Source organism: Aptenodytes patagonicus, chromosome 8, assembly GCF_965638725.1.
Source record: "Aptenodytes patagonicus chromosome 8, bAptPat1.pri.cur, whole genome shotgun sequence".
Classification (NCBI taxonomy): Eukaryota; Metazoa; Chordata; class Aves; order Sphenisciformes; family Spheniscidae; genus Aptenodytes; species Aptenodytes patagonicus.
In genome coordinates this window covers 7,023,380-7,036,130 of record NC_134956.1, presented here as the reverse complement: position 1 = coordinate 7,036,130, position 12,751 = coordinate 7,023,380, and the positions used below count along the sequence as shown (strand labels likewise).

The 12,751-nt window shown below is 48.6% G+C and overlaps 1 protein-coding gene across 2 annotated transcripts in view; it reads right to left on the bottom strand.

Moving 5' to 3' along the window:
- SFMBT1 (Scm like with four mbt domains 1) overlaps nucleotides 1-8,415 on the bottom strand; it is an 83,907-nt gene extending 75,492 nt beyond the window's left edge. Inside the window, exon 1 of one of the 2 annotated variants that reach the window (XM_076346152.1) lies at nucleotides 8,366-8,415. The gene's annotated coding sequence lies outside the window, so the exon portion shown is untranslated. The remainder of the gene's footprint in view (nucleotides 1-8,365) is intronic. The other variant, XM_076346153.1, reaches the window with a different exon arrangement.
- Nucleotides 8,416-12,751: the final 4,336 nt, after the last annotated feature.

Sequence of the window (12,751 nt, the reverse complement as noted above, 5' to 3'; positions counted from 1 at the left end):
TCACAACTTAAGCTAGACTTGAAGCCGCTCTTCCTCCAGCAACACAGAGAAACTTCTCATCCACCTCCAACAGCTATCACACTGGTATTTTTCTTTCAAATCCCACTGCTAAGGTAGGATGTCAGAAGAGTTAACTTTATACATTAAAGTGGATTTTGCCATGCTGTTTGTCAGAAATCAAGTTCTTGCATTGCAGTAAGACAGATCTCTCCCTTTTGAGCAGGTAATAAAGAATTCATACACGACTAGTCTTTGAAATCCAAAATACACTGCTTGTTTCAGAGACTCTCCCAGCCTGACCATTGTAACCACCGCAACCCAGCTTACTGAAAAGATCCCTGTTTAGAAACATCATGCTGCTATTTTCCTATGAAGGTGCCTCTGCTAGTTGATAGGCAGTTGTTATATTGGTTTTTTATATTATCACTCACATTTGCATATAAATGATCAAGACTGACAAAGCATATTTTGATGTCACTGTCTACGTAACAGCAGGGAGGAAGGGCATTTATATAAATTGCTTTAAATAAAAGCATATTAAACTACATAATACTGCAATTTCTCAATAACCTAAAAATAGTTCCCAATAAGATTCAACGGCTGTTTGGAAACAAAGTCTAAATGCAAAAGATTAAACCTGAAGATTTAAATAAAAATCTTAGCTTTAGTATAAAAAGATAATTTCTGTATTTCCTACTGGATAATCATAAGAATTATAATTTATGTCAAGTTGCATTTAGATGGAAATTGGACTCCAATTAGAAATAAAAACTGCACTTTCCTTTTACTTAGCTAAGTAATATTCTTACCTTAAAAGCATATACAGAGAAAGTAGATACAAAGAAAACAGTATTTTGGTTTTCAATTTAATAAGTACAAAGAGTTAAACCAAGCAGCATTAACTGCAATTAAGAAATCTGATTTTCTTCTTGTCACCTTGTCCTTCCAGCTATTATGCTGCTGTCTTATTTTTGTACCCAGATTGGAAGAATGAGACACAATCTTCCCCGATTTTTCAGTTTTCAGTCAGTCTCTTACTTACATAAGCTGAACTGGTTGAGAAAACAAAGCCAAACGAACCAACAGCTGTTGGACACACTCCCTCTATACTTGCAGCGAGGCTAGAATTATCTAGAACTGGCTTATTATCACAATAAACTCTGGATTACTTACCCAAGCCACTTCCCCAAATACATTGGTTTTCATTAAGAGGAGTGACAAAATACATCCTTAAATTTGTTAGAGAGCAAGTTCAAAATGTAAGATTTGGCCACAACAGCAATGGGAATTCAAAATTCAGTTCCTCCTCCCTCACCCAAATCTATTAAAAAAGTTTAACAAATAACTTAAGACATAAAATAATCACCTTAAAAAGCAGACTTTTGCTCTAGGCTGCTGGACTAAAAAGCCTCGCTGCTAACCTAAGTCTTGTTTTGCAAATAAAGGAGAAAAAACTTCCCTGAAAGAGGGGAAGATTTTCATTTGCCTGTGCCCATGGTCACACTCGTTTAAAAGGAGTTGATTAGTTCAGTTCAATTGGCCAATTAGTGCTATATATGTAACACTTCTGACTGATCCTGCACTTTCATTATTTCTTAGGGCCATTAGTTTAACCCTCATGGTAACACTTTAAAGAGTAACGAGCAGAGTTAATCCTGGAAGGAACCACTGCCTTCTTCAATAATTTCTCTTTTAGGGTGCACATTATGTGAGTTCTGCTGGCCCAACTGCAAGAAAGCATCCCGTGTTTTCACCCTGCCAGTCTGCTAGGCATTTCCTACCCAGACATTTCTTTAAGAATTTTGTTGTACAGATCCTGTCATCTGTATTAAAACACCACTTGAACAGTTTAGTACTTACACATGAATGGGGGCATATTTGCAACTTGACATTAGGAAAAAATAAATACTAATATATACATATGAGAGAGAAAGCCTGTGTATGTAATACATACACCTGTCAGGCTTCAATAGCATTTCTCAGTACTGCTTAGAAACACAACAGCTTTTTCAGCACCACATCCTCATTCTCGGAGCAAAGTTAATGGGCACTGAGGCCAACACTGGCTTCCTTTCAAGAGGAGATGCTTTGACAAGAGAGAAAGATACTTACAAAAAAATCCACCCTAGTTTCAGACAAGGCTTTACAGTACAATGGAGCTTCACAGTCCTCAGATTTAAAATACTTGTTAAGTTTTATGATTTCAAGACAAAAAACTTTCTTTTTTTAAACCAGAGGCCATGGCTCCCCATGCACAGAGCAAAGAGCACGCTTGAGCAGCAAGCGTGCACATTACCACAATTCCCAAGGAGCTAGATATTCCTAAACGTATTTACTTCAGTCAAGCTTAAAAAAAAAAAAAAAATCCCAAATAAAAGGAAAATCTTACATTTATATATATTTTCACAGGTCAAGAGACCAAGAAAGAGATAAGAAATGCCAAGGCATCACTTACTCCAGTACGGAGAGGCGAGACACCCACAGAACTTACAGAGCCATTTGTAATAAATGTGCACCCAGCATCAGAGGGGAAGTGCCTTCACTTCCTGACTTGATCGGTTTCTTCTGGAAACAATGACAAATCTGAAGGTGCTATTTATGGCTTTCTCTCACCCATCCCCAGAAGAAATACAGTCTACAGCCTCTAAATGCATCAAGACAGAGTTCATCTTCTCCAATCCACTTGATGTCTACTTCAGTATCACTGCTCCAGCCCCTTACATGCTTGAAAAAGATGAAGTGACAAACAGCAAAACCTTGCAGGGTTCCCCACCACCACCATTACTTTCAACCAATGACCCAATTCTGCAAGACAGGACACTTCTTGAGATATGCTAAGAGCCCTCGACTCCAATCAGCCAAAATGGGAGAGGAGGTCACTCAGCCCTGCATAGTTTACTCTTAAAGAAAAAAAAAAAACCTTCAAGATGCATCTCTCCTCTTTCTCATCAGTACTCTCAGAGAATCTCAAAGCTGGTTTAATAGCTGCATCATTCTTAGATAACATCAAATTCCACTAGTCTCCTTCCCAACTCAACTGTCTGAAGAAAGAGATCATTTCTGTGGTGAACAAGAGTGTCCTCAAGTGTAACAGCAAATAAACCAGTGTAAATGAAGTGCCACAGCAATATAAACAATGACCTTGAAAACCAGCAAGCTGCTGCTAAGGGTGACTCTAGGGACAATAATCACATTTTAAACGTCCACATAATCTGAAGAAACTGTTAAGATTACCTCCGTAACTAGCAACTCACCTGAACTGTAGGTAAGCATCTGCAATCAGTTCACCTGCCAAATCTGAATGGGTGAAAAAAGCCAAAACAAAACACGCATGGCACCCACCTACTTTAAGTGAAGGCAAAACTCCTATTCGGGCATTGTTTACAAGAAGTATTCTGTGCAGCAAACAGGTAGTGTCATTTAAGACTGCTCTGTCTTATTAAAAAAAAAAAGCGAGCTCGAAAGAGCAGAAATCCTAGTATTAGAGTCCAGGCATCTACAGAAGAGATGGTCATTCTACTAAGAACTTTGATGAAGTCCTCTTACTTCACGTTTTAACATTATTGCTTACCTGGTTTTCTTGGGAAACAAGGCTCATTTGATTAATTTGAAAAGTCTGCATGTACATAGTTTTCTGCCGATCCTCTCATGACCCTTCATCAAACCCAGTCAACAAAACATGACAGAGGGGCAGGGGTCTCAATGATATTAAGGTCCTACAAGTGTTGTACTAGGACACTTATTTTCACAAGGAAAAGAAATCTAAACATCACTGTCTCCATTGAAAGAGAGACTAATGCAGAAAGAGAGACTAATGCAGATATCCCAGAGAATCCAGAAGAGGTAAGAACGGAAAAAGAGGAGGGGGGAGACAGAGGAAGAAAGAGACCTTGGAACCAGGGCTTCCTTAGTCCTGGCTCCTAGGCCTTGTTTATCTGCACAGTTCCTAGTGAAAGGCTCCTCAGTGGTGTCTGTGGGTGATAATCCAATACTACTAAAACAAACAAAGCAGAAGCTACCCCTAAGACTTACCGCTTTCCATCTTCACAGTGTTTTTAAAACATTCATCTAGGACTCTGTAACTACTATGCAGCTTTGCATTAGTTAAAATACACTAATTTCCCAGAGACATGGAGAGTTACCTGGAGAGTCCCAACTAATACGCAGAATATCTTGTTCCAGCCTAAGCTCACACCCTCCTTTCTCATAGGGGAACATTTAAAATATTCAAACAAGTGATTCCCCTAAGAGATGCCCTATTAAGAATGCAGAGTAGAATTCATGTTCTAATACTTCCATTCTACAGACTAGCCTTTGCTAAGTACACTTAAAAAAATACAATCTCACCCATAAGATAGAAGCATAATAATAATAAAAATACTTCTCCCATGATCACCACCAATCTACAAAGGTTGTCAGCAAAGTCCAGGAAAAGGAAGGAAAAATCCACACGGATACAGAGTGAACACAAAATGTGTACGTGTCTTACATGCACTGAGTCTTACTTTTTTAAAAAAAAAATATATTCTGTACCCTTAGAACAAAAAACATTTAAAAATCAAATGAGCAATAAGTAACATCTCAATGCTTCTTTCATAGGCTTTATCAACATAAAGAAAACCGAGCAGTGGAAAGAATTATGGATTAAAGTCAGTAAAAACATGTAATTACATAAAAAATACCATTACAGTGATGACACGGCATTTAAAATAATAATATATTAATATATAATTAACATAAGATTTACTTTCATTTTCAACTTTTGCTAAACTTGGGAGAACGCAAACTGCTAAATCTCCCTTTCAGGATCTTGCATACTAACACAGCATTTGCCTTCAGGACAATTTCAGCAGGCATTTGAATCAAAACAAAACAAATCAACTCCCACCCCCTTACTTTATCCCCTGACTTTTCAAGTAAGAAAGTAATCTTGAGAGGGGGGAAAAAAAACCCAAATGCTTTAGAAATAAACAACACCCACCTCAAGTTTAAGCCTACAACCTAAAAACTGATAGCCATTTCCCAAAAGCAGAAGGAAATGGGCACAAAGTCAAGCCCACTACCAGCAGCAACACTGATGCTCCAAGCTACCAAAACAAAGATGACACACAAAATCTGCTAACCATCAAGCAAGATGAGTCAGATGGACAGCACAAAAGAAAGACGTTATAGTTCCAGAAAACATTTGTAACTTACACAGGCTACACAGTTTTAAGTCAATGATCAATCTACAAGATACAGAAATGCACACTTAATAAAAGGTCAAGAAACCAAATCCGAAGACTAGTCTGTAACACTAAGACTGTCATGTTAATATAGGAACAATGGATATAATGCAAGCCCTGTGTTTTTAGGTATTGAAAGCTCTCTCCCCAAAATGCCCCTTACTAAACACCTCCCAGGTTTCAATTTCTTCTGAACTTAAACAACACTTTTAGTGAATTTAACATGAGTCATTTCACTGTCAACATGTTCAGGTAATTAAGTTGCCATGTATCTAAAGCGCATCACTCGTAGGACAATTACTTAAGCCAGTGCAAAATGACTGTATTGATATCTGCATCACCGCATGATGACCATGCCATGGCCAAACTTCACAAGTGGAAGCACAGTAATGATGTTAAAGTGATTTCCGACAATAAATAGAGTGAATTCAAAAAGTAAGCATGACAGAAAGGGTAAGGTCTAGAGCTGTCACTGGTCTGCCATGAAATGACAACAAAAAAACTCTGTAACGTGTTACCAAAACATACTATGATAAACCTATTTTTGCAATACTCTTTAACATCTTCCCCATGAGGCAGTGAAAGGGTTCCAAGTATATAAAGATTACACACCATGCAAACTATATCAGTCATTAACATGTCATCTTACACTTAACCCACCTTTCTTTTCCACACAGCAATTGCTTAGGACATTTGCCAGGTTTAAGAATCAGAATTCAATACCAACAAATTAATAGTAGAGGGGGGAAAAATGCAAAGGAAAAACCATACAGATCAATAATTACTAAGATCTGCCACTGTTTCTCAGCTATCTATCTTGCATTGCTGTCTCCTGTGGGGAACGTGCATGCCAGCTTTAACATAACAGGATACTTAAGTCTTCCAATGTAACTGCCCAGCAGACACACACCAAACATGAGCAAAGCCATTCTCCTAACACTTCCATGCTAAGTCTTAGGTATGAGTCATAAAAAAAGGTAGAGTGAGATCTATCAGTTTTATTTTGTTTCTGTCTTGTCCAGAAGCATGTTCCTGTTTTTCCACTAACATAGGTTCTGGGAAGAACTGGATTTCATTCTCATCCTTCAATCACAGCAACAATTCACAAACCAAAAGTAAAAGAGGAAATGGCTGAACTGAAGGCAGGAAGCCCACTAAGTCTTCTTCCTAGAGATGATCTTTTAGATAGATAGATGCTTTTTTACTCTTTTTAAATTGTAAATCCACGTCAGTAGTATCCACCACACAGGAAACCTATGTTTTCACAGTTATTGATATATTTTCATCTTTATATTGATTTACTTTGCCCAAAAATCTGGCTATTTTGAAACAGCAATCACAGACCTTAGCCAGATCAGGATTCCATCCTGGCGGGTACTGTAGATGCTACAAGTTACAGCCCCTGCTCCAGTGAGAACAAGACTATTCCCATCAACAACTTTTTCTCTTACAAATCAGATGTTTCTGACCAGTTCACATACATCGTAAACCTTAAGTAAGTTGCAAAACAATGGTATTTCTGAAGTTACAAGATGGGTTATCATTTTCTCCTGCATGACTTTTGCATGGTGCACCTTATATTCTGCCTTACAGAAGTGTTCGCTATGGTAACCTCGTGGGCTACTGGCAGCAGCCAGCTCCCATGAAGGAAGGAACGGCAAAGAAACAGCAAGGTAGGCCTTTTCTTTTGCTGTAAAACCTCTCCCACCAGAATTCTGCTGTCAGAGCGGGTAAAACTGTCAGACGTAAAGGTTACCATGTAAAACCATTTTATAACGGCAACAAGTTTCTCCAAAGTAGATATAATTGTTCTGCTAAAGCACACATGTGACTGTGAAATGGGCATCACTGGCCTATTTCTGAATAAATAAGGGCCTTGTGGAACTGCAATAGCAAATGTAGTTAAAAATTCACAATTAACTGCCCGCGTTGTTTTCCTTCTCCTTTCATTATTTCCACTGTGGAGGGGGGTGGGGGGGGAAGCCCTGGTAACAAGTTTGCAAAAGCCACAGACGGAAAACTTGCACAGTCCTTCCCATGCGGGCATTCCGCCCTCCCGTTTCCACCCGGCGCTGCCCGGGCGGGAGCCCTCCCGCAGCCGCCGCCCCAGCGCCGATTCCTCCCCAGACCGAAGTTGGCGTCCCGGGGCATCCCCGGCACCCCGGCGGCCGCCCCGGCAGTGTCACCGGCCGCGGATTTACGACTTCAGGTGCAGAAGCGGCGGGCAGCGCAGACCGACTCCACGAGAGACAAAGGCTCTCGCTCGCCGGAGCGCCGCCGGGCGCGGAGACGCCGGAGGTGCGGAGCGGCGGCGGCGGCGGGCGCGGCGCGCACACAATGCCCGGCCCCGCGGCAGCGCAGGCCCCGCAGCGCGGGCGGCGGCGCTGCGGGAGAGCCGGCGGCGCGGCCGCGGAGGCGGCGCCCGCCCCTCTCCCCCCACACCCACCCACCCAGAACGGGAGGCGAAGAGCCGCCCGCTGACGGGCCACTTGACGGGGAGCGACGCCAGCCGCTGCCCCGGGCGGGACGCGCGCCGCGCCGAGCGGGGCACGGCCGCGCCCGGCGGGGGTGCGGAGCGGAGCGGGGTTTAAAGGTCCCCTTCCACCGCCATTTTGAGGGGGAGGGGGGCGAGCGAGAGGCGCTCGGTGGGCTCGGCCCCCCGCGGGCGTGGGCAAGGACCGGCCGCGCCGGGGCGGAGGCGCGGCGCGCACAAAGTTCCCGCGGGGGCCGGGCGGGCGGCGCGGGCCGGGCGCGTCCCCCGGCGGGCGCCCCCCCGGCGGGCGCGGGGCCGGCCAGGAGGGCAACTTCGGCCCGAGCGCGCCGCGGGACGCCGCGGGCCCCTAGCGGGCGCGCGCAGAGTTGCGCGCGGGCAGTTGCGCGGCGGCGGCTGGCCAGCCCCGCGCATCGCTCCTCAGCGCGGGCGAAGGCGCGCTCCCCCCGCGCCGCCGCCGCCGCCTCCCCGCCGCGCTCCGCCTGCCTCTTCCCCCCTCCTCCTCCTCCCTCGCCGCCTTTTTCCCGCATCCAAACTTCGGGAGCCCGGAAAAACCCCCCGGGCCCCGCGCCCCGCCGGCAAAACGCCCCCAACAGCTGCGCCCGAGGCCGCTCCGCCCGCGCGCGGGCGCCGCCGCCGCCCGCCTCACCTGCGGGGAGTTTTTCCAGCCCTGCGCCGCTGCCGGGGCTCGGGCTCCCCGGCGCTCCGCTCACTGCCTCATTCCAATATGGCACGGCCCGCCAGAGCGCATGCGCCCGCCGCCCGCCTGCCTCCCCCCCCTCCCGCCCCTCCGCCCTCCCCTCCCCTCACAGCTTTTCGGGCGCTCCGGCTCCCTCCTGGCGCGGGCGCGCCGAGTCCGCCGCCGCGCCGCCGGCCGCCCCGGCCGCGCCCCCGGGCCGCCCGCCCGCCCGGCCCCGCGAGGCCCGCCGCCGGCCCCGCCCCCGCCGCGCTGCCCCGGGCTCCTGCTCCCGGACACCTGCTCCCGCCGCGCCGGGGGCAGCGCGGGCCCGGCCGCCGGTAACGGGACGCGCCGCCGCCACGACTCTGCCGGGCCGAGGCGGGGCGGGGCGGGCGTCCCCGCCCTGCCCGGCCGCCTTCGCTCCGCCGCCGCGGGCAGGGACACAGCCCGGCAGACGGCCGGTGCCTCCCGCGGGATGCGCGGTCCCGTCTCCATCCCCCCGTGCCCCGGCGAGGATTCGGCCCCCTTCCCCCTCGGAGATAAGTCGGCCCCGTCGGTCGGGGCGCGGGGCCCGGCGGTGCCCCCCGCGCGCGGCCGCGACCGCGACCCTCCCCGCGGCGCCGCGCAGCCAGCGGGCCGCGCCGGCGCCGCAGTTTGCGGGGAGCGGGCGGCACCGGTCCGGCCCGCCCCCCCCCAGGGTGGAGACCGGCGCCCCGCGCACTCGCCGCCGCTTCCCGCGGCGCAGCGAAGCGAAAGAAAAAGGAAGCGGGTTGTGTAACACCGCGCTCCTCCTGCCCGTGCGACGGAGACGGAGGGGTGGAAAGGGAGCGCAGGCGGTCCAGACCGAGGCGGTGGCCAGCGAGGAGCCCGCCGGTCGGCCGGGGCGAACGGCGGCGGGGGACAGCGGGAGCTGAGCGCGGAAAGCCCTTGCGCTCCCCGGGAGCGCATCCGCCCGCCCGCTGCGGCGGCGGGCCGAGACGGCGGCGGGAGCGCCGCGGCCGCGCTCCGCTCCGGTTCGCTCGCCGCCGGGAGGGACGCGGGCGCTCGGCCGGCTCGCCCAGCCCGCTCGCAGCGGGGCAGGCACCCGCCTTGCCGCTGTCTCAACATCTACGGCGGGCATTATTCGTGCGTACGTGCCCCTCGCGTTGTGGTGGACACTAGTTGCTAGCAACTAGAAATAAATGTTCGGAGGGGAAGACCAGGCGGAATAAAATAAGCTGTAATCGTTTGTCTCTGAAGTAGAGAAGTGCCAAAAAATAAATAGACCTAACAGTGCCGAACAGCAGGCAGGAAGAACAACTGTAACCATGAACTTGCTAATTACGCATCCAACGGGCAAATTGCATACACCGCTCTGTACGCGATGGCATCGGGGAGACACGCCGAGCCCAGGCTACTCCCGAGCGGTGCAGTGCGATACCAAGCGGGATGTACGCAGCCACGCACCCGCATAGGAGAGATTTTGCTCTCCACGCAGATGAGAAGCCTCCGTTTCCCACTGGCTTAAAGTAAAAAAGCGGAGACGTTTCCCCTCGCACTCGGGAGGGAGCACAGCGCGCCCGGCCGCCCCGCGCCGCCCGGGACAGCGGGGCCCACGCCCGGGTAGGGAGCCGCCCCGGACCTCGGCAGCCGCCGCGGCGCTGCCCGAGGAAGGGCCCCCCAGGGCTGGAGGGCTTCTTCCCCGCGGATTCCGTTTCCCGGTAAGGCGAGCAAGGCCCGGCGGCGGCCCGCCCGCTCCCCTTCCCGCCGAGGGGCGCGGCGAGGCTCGGGCCATCCGCTAGAGGGGGGTCTCGCCACGCCGAGCCGGAGAGCCCCGCCGAGCGCCGCCGCTCCCGGCCCGCCGCGCATCGGGCTGAGTCCCGGCCGGCGCTGCTCGGGCTGAGCCCCGGCAGTCGGGCTGGCAAGGTGGAACCAACTATTACAATTAAACTGCTTTTGCACCGCCTGAGTCCCAGCAGACACCAGCTGGATAATCGAGTGCAGCTCCGGACAGCCCCGGGCCACCCCGGCCAGACATCCTGTCTCCACGGGTCCCCAAGAACATCTCCACATCCACCACGAGCCACAGAAGCCACCCCCTTCCCAAAGCACATTCTCTAAGAAACTGAGGACTTTTTCTGCAAAAACCCCGAACTACAGTGCGCAACAGGAAGAAAACCGCAAAAGTCAGAAGTACCACACAGTTCTCAGACCGGCAAGAGCAAGAACCATGCCCTTTCAAAATGCTCCGATGATCCTGGAAGTTAGCCTTTGGTACATACAACAGGGGAAGACAAACAGCGTAGAAAAAGAAACATGATCCGCACCGGTCTGATCCATGAAACACCTAAAAGTTCTGTTTTGCCACTGCACACTGACTTCTATGTCCTATTAATTGTCAGTCACAGAAGGGTGGCAATTCACAAAATCTTCGACTGGCCAGCTGCATGGTACATTAGCTTTGTGTCATCTGTGGTGATTTGGAAGAGGTTAAAAAGGCACCAAAAGGAAGTTGAATCTTCTTTTCTGGACCTTCTAGCGTGTTAGCAAACCTCCTGAAACACAGGGCTAACACACCGCAAGTAAACATTAAATCGTACAGGGATTAAATCTCTTTACATCCCTTTTGCGGGAATGGCAATGCACAAGACACCCAACACCATTTTATTATCCAGTTTGGAGGATGAACTGGATAACTACGCTGCCGTATGGGCATCCTGCCTTCAGACAGCCTAGGTGCCTTGCTTCTATCTTCAAGGCTTTTCTAGCATCCACTCTTCTGAAACTAGAAACTTTCTAATTTCCAGACTGAATATATTCACTACCGATTTATAGCCATTTGTTCTTTACCATTATTACCCTTCAAATTAAATAATTTTGCCTCTGATACTTACCTAAAATGTCCCTATAAATAGCAGTTAGATCATCATCTCTCAGTCTTTCTGCTGTGTTTTTAATCTTCTCTCTAAATAGGTTTTCCAGTCCTCCAGTGTCCTCTATACCTTCTACCCTGTGCGCGCTGTTCTAAACAAGGTCTTAACAACTGCCTTGTACAATTATATTAATACCTTGCCGTCTACTGAAAATACCTCACTTGATGCATCCCAGAATACATTAGCATTTTTAAGACCACATTACAGTGGCATCGTAGTTATCCTACAACCAATAACGTACCTGGATTCCTCTCCTTGTAATCTCACATTTGATGAACCTCCGAGCTTACTCGCAGTTATTCTAATTAATCTTTAAGTGCATGACTTCTTGCTATTATATTCCATCCCATTTCTGGTACTCCAGGCAATAGATCATCTTCAGCAATTGTGCTAGTGCAGTTTAAGAGGATACTATGCCTTAAAAAATGCGTCTTGTCCTATTTTTAAGATTATTTACCATCCAGCCTGCTCAGAGGTTTCCCCTCTTCCACGGCAGCTCACTCTCTGTGCAACCCGTCCACACCTTTGGCCATGTCAGAAAGGTGGCAAACACACTGTTCCTGTAAAGCCATCTGCTCCCGAGCCTCTGTGAAACCTCCCGGCTCGAGGCTGCCCACAAATTTCTCAGTATGCTCCATTGCTTCAACCAAAGCTACCGTTGGCAATACACTAAGCTCCAAGAACCGTGATGGTTCACCTGTTTCCCTACAACCTCTTACTATGTTTTGGCACTTGTTTTTGTTTTGATGCAGACTGTGGTAGGCCATTCCTCCTACAAAATTAAACCTGAATGCTTCACACAAAATAAGCCGCGTGTCTTTTAGGATCATCAGCCTCCTAATCATTAAAAACTTATTTTACTTGTTTACATTAAGTGATTAAAGATGCTAAATTTTCTCTAAACCCTCAGTACTTGAATCAGTAAGTCACATACACTGTTAGCATCACACCGCCTTTTCCTTCTGTTGTTCCCTCATGTTAAGGAAAACCTTTTTTGAAGCTAAGTTTTCAAGCTATGTGGACAGCATTAGGTAATCAGTACCCAGGCGTAAGTGTCAGCCAGTTGTTCCGTAAGCAAGATTTTCTGCTCCTTTTGGTGAAACATTCAGCTTGGCTTTGTTTTGCTACATTAATTAGGACCACGCTCCTACAGACTGCAAGTGCCAAGACGTCCCTCTGACTGCACTGAACTTCTGAGTGCACAGACAGCAGGCTCAAGCCGTACATCCTTGTGCTGAGAACAGGACTGGTGCGGGTTTGCAATGCTGTGTTTGTACTCAAACGTAACTCATGGAGCAGAGCATTCTCCTTCAGTGGAGTGGGCTTAATTCTGTTACAGGAACATCACAAGTGTCCGCGGGAGCAAAACGCGAGCCGAGTTAGTCTAACCCTCTACTCCACAGGGAGCTCGACACAGTGGTTTGAACTCATTAAGTTTTCCCTA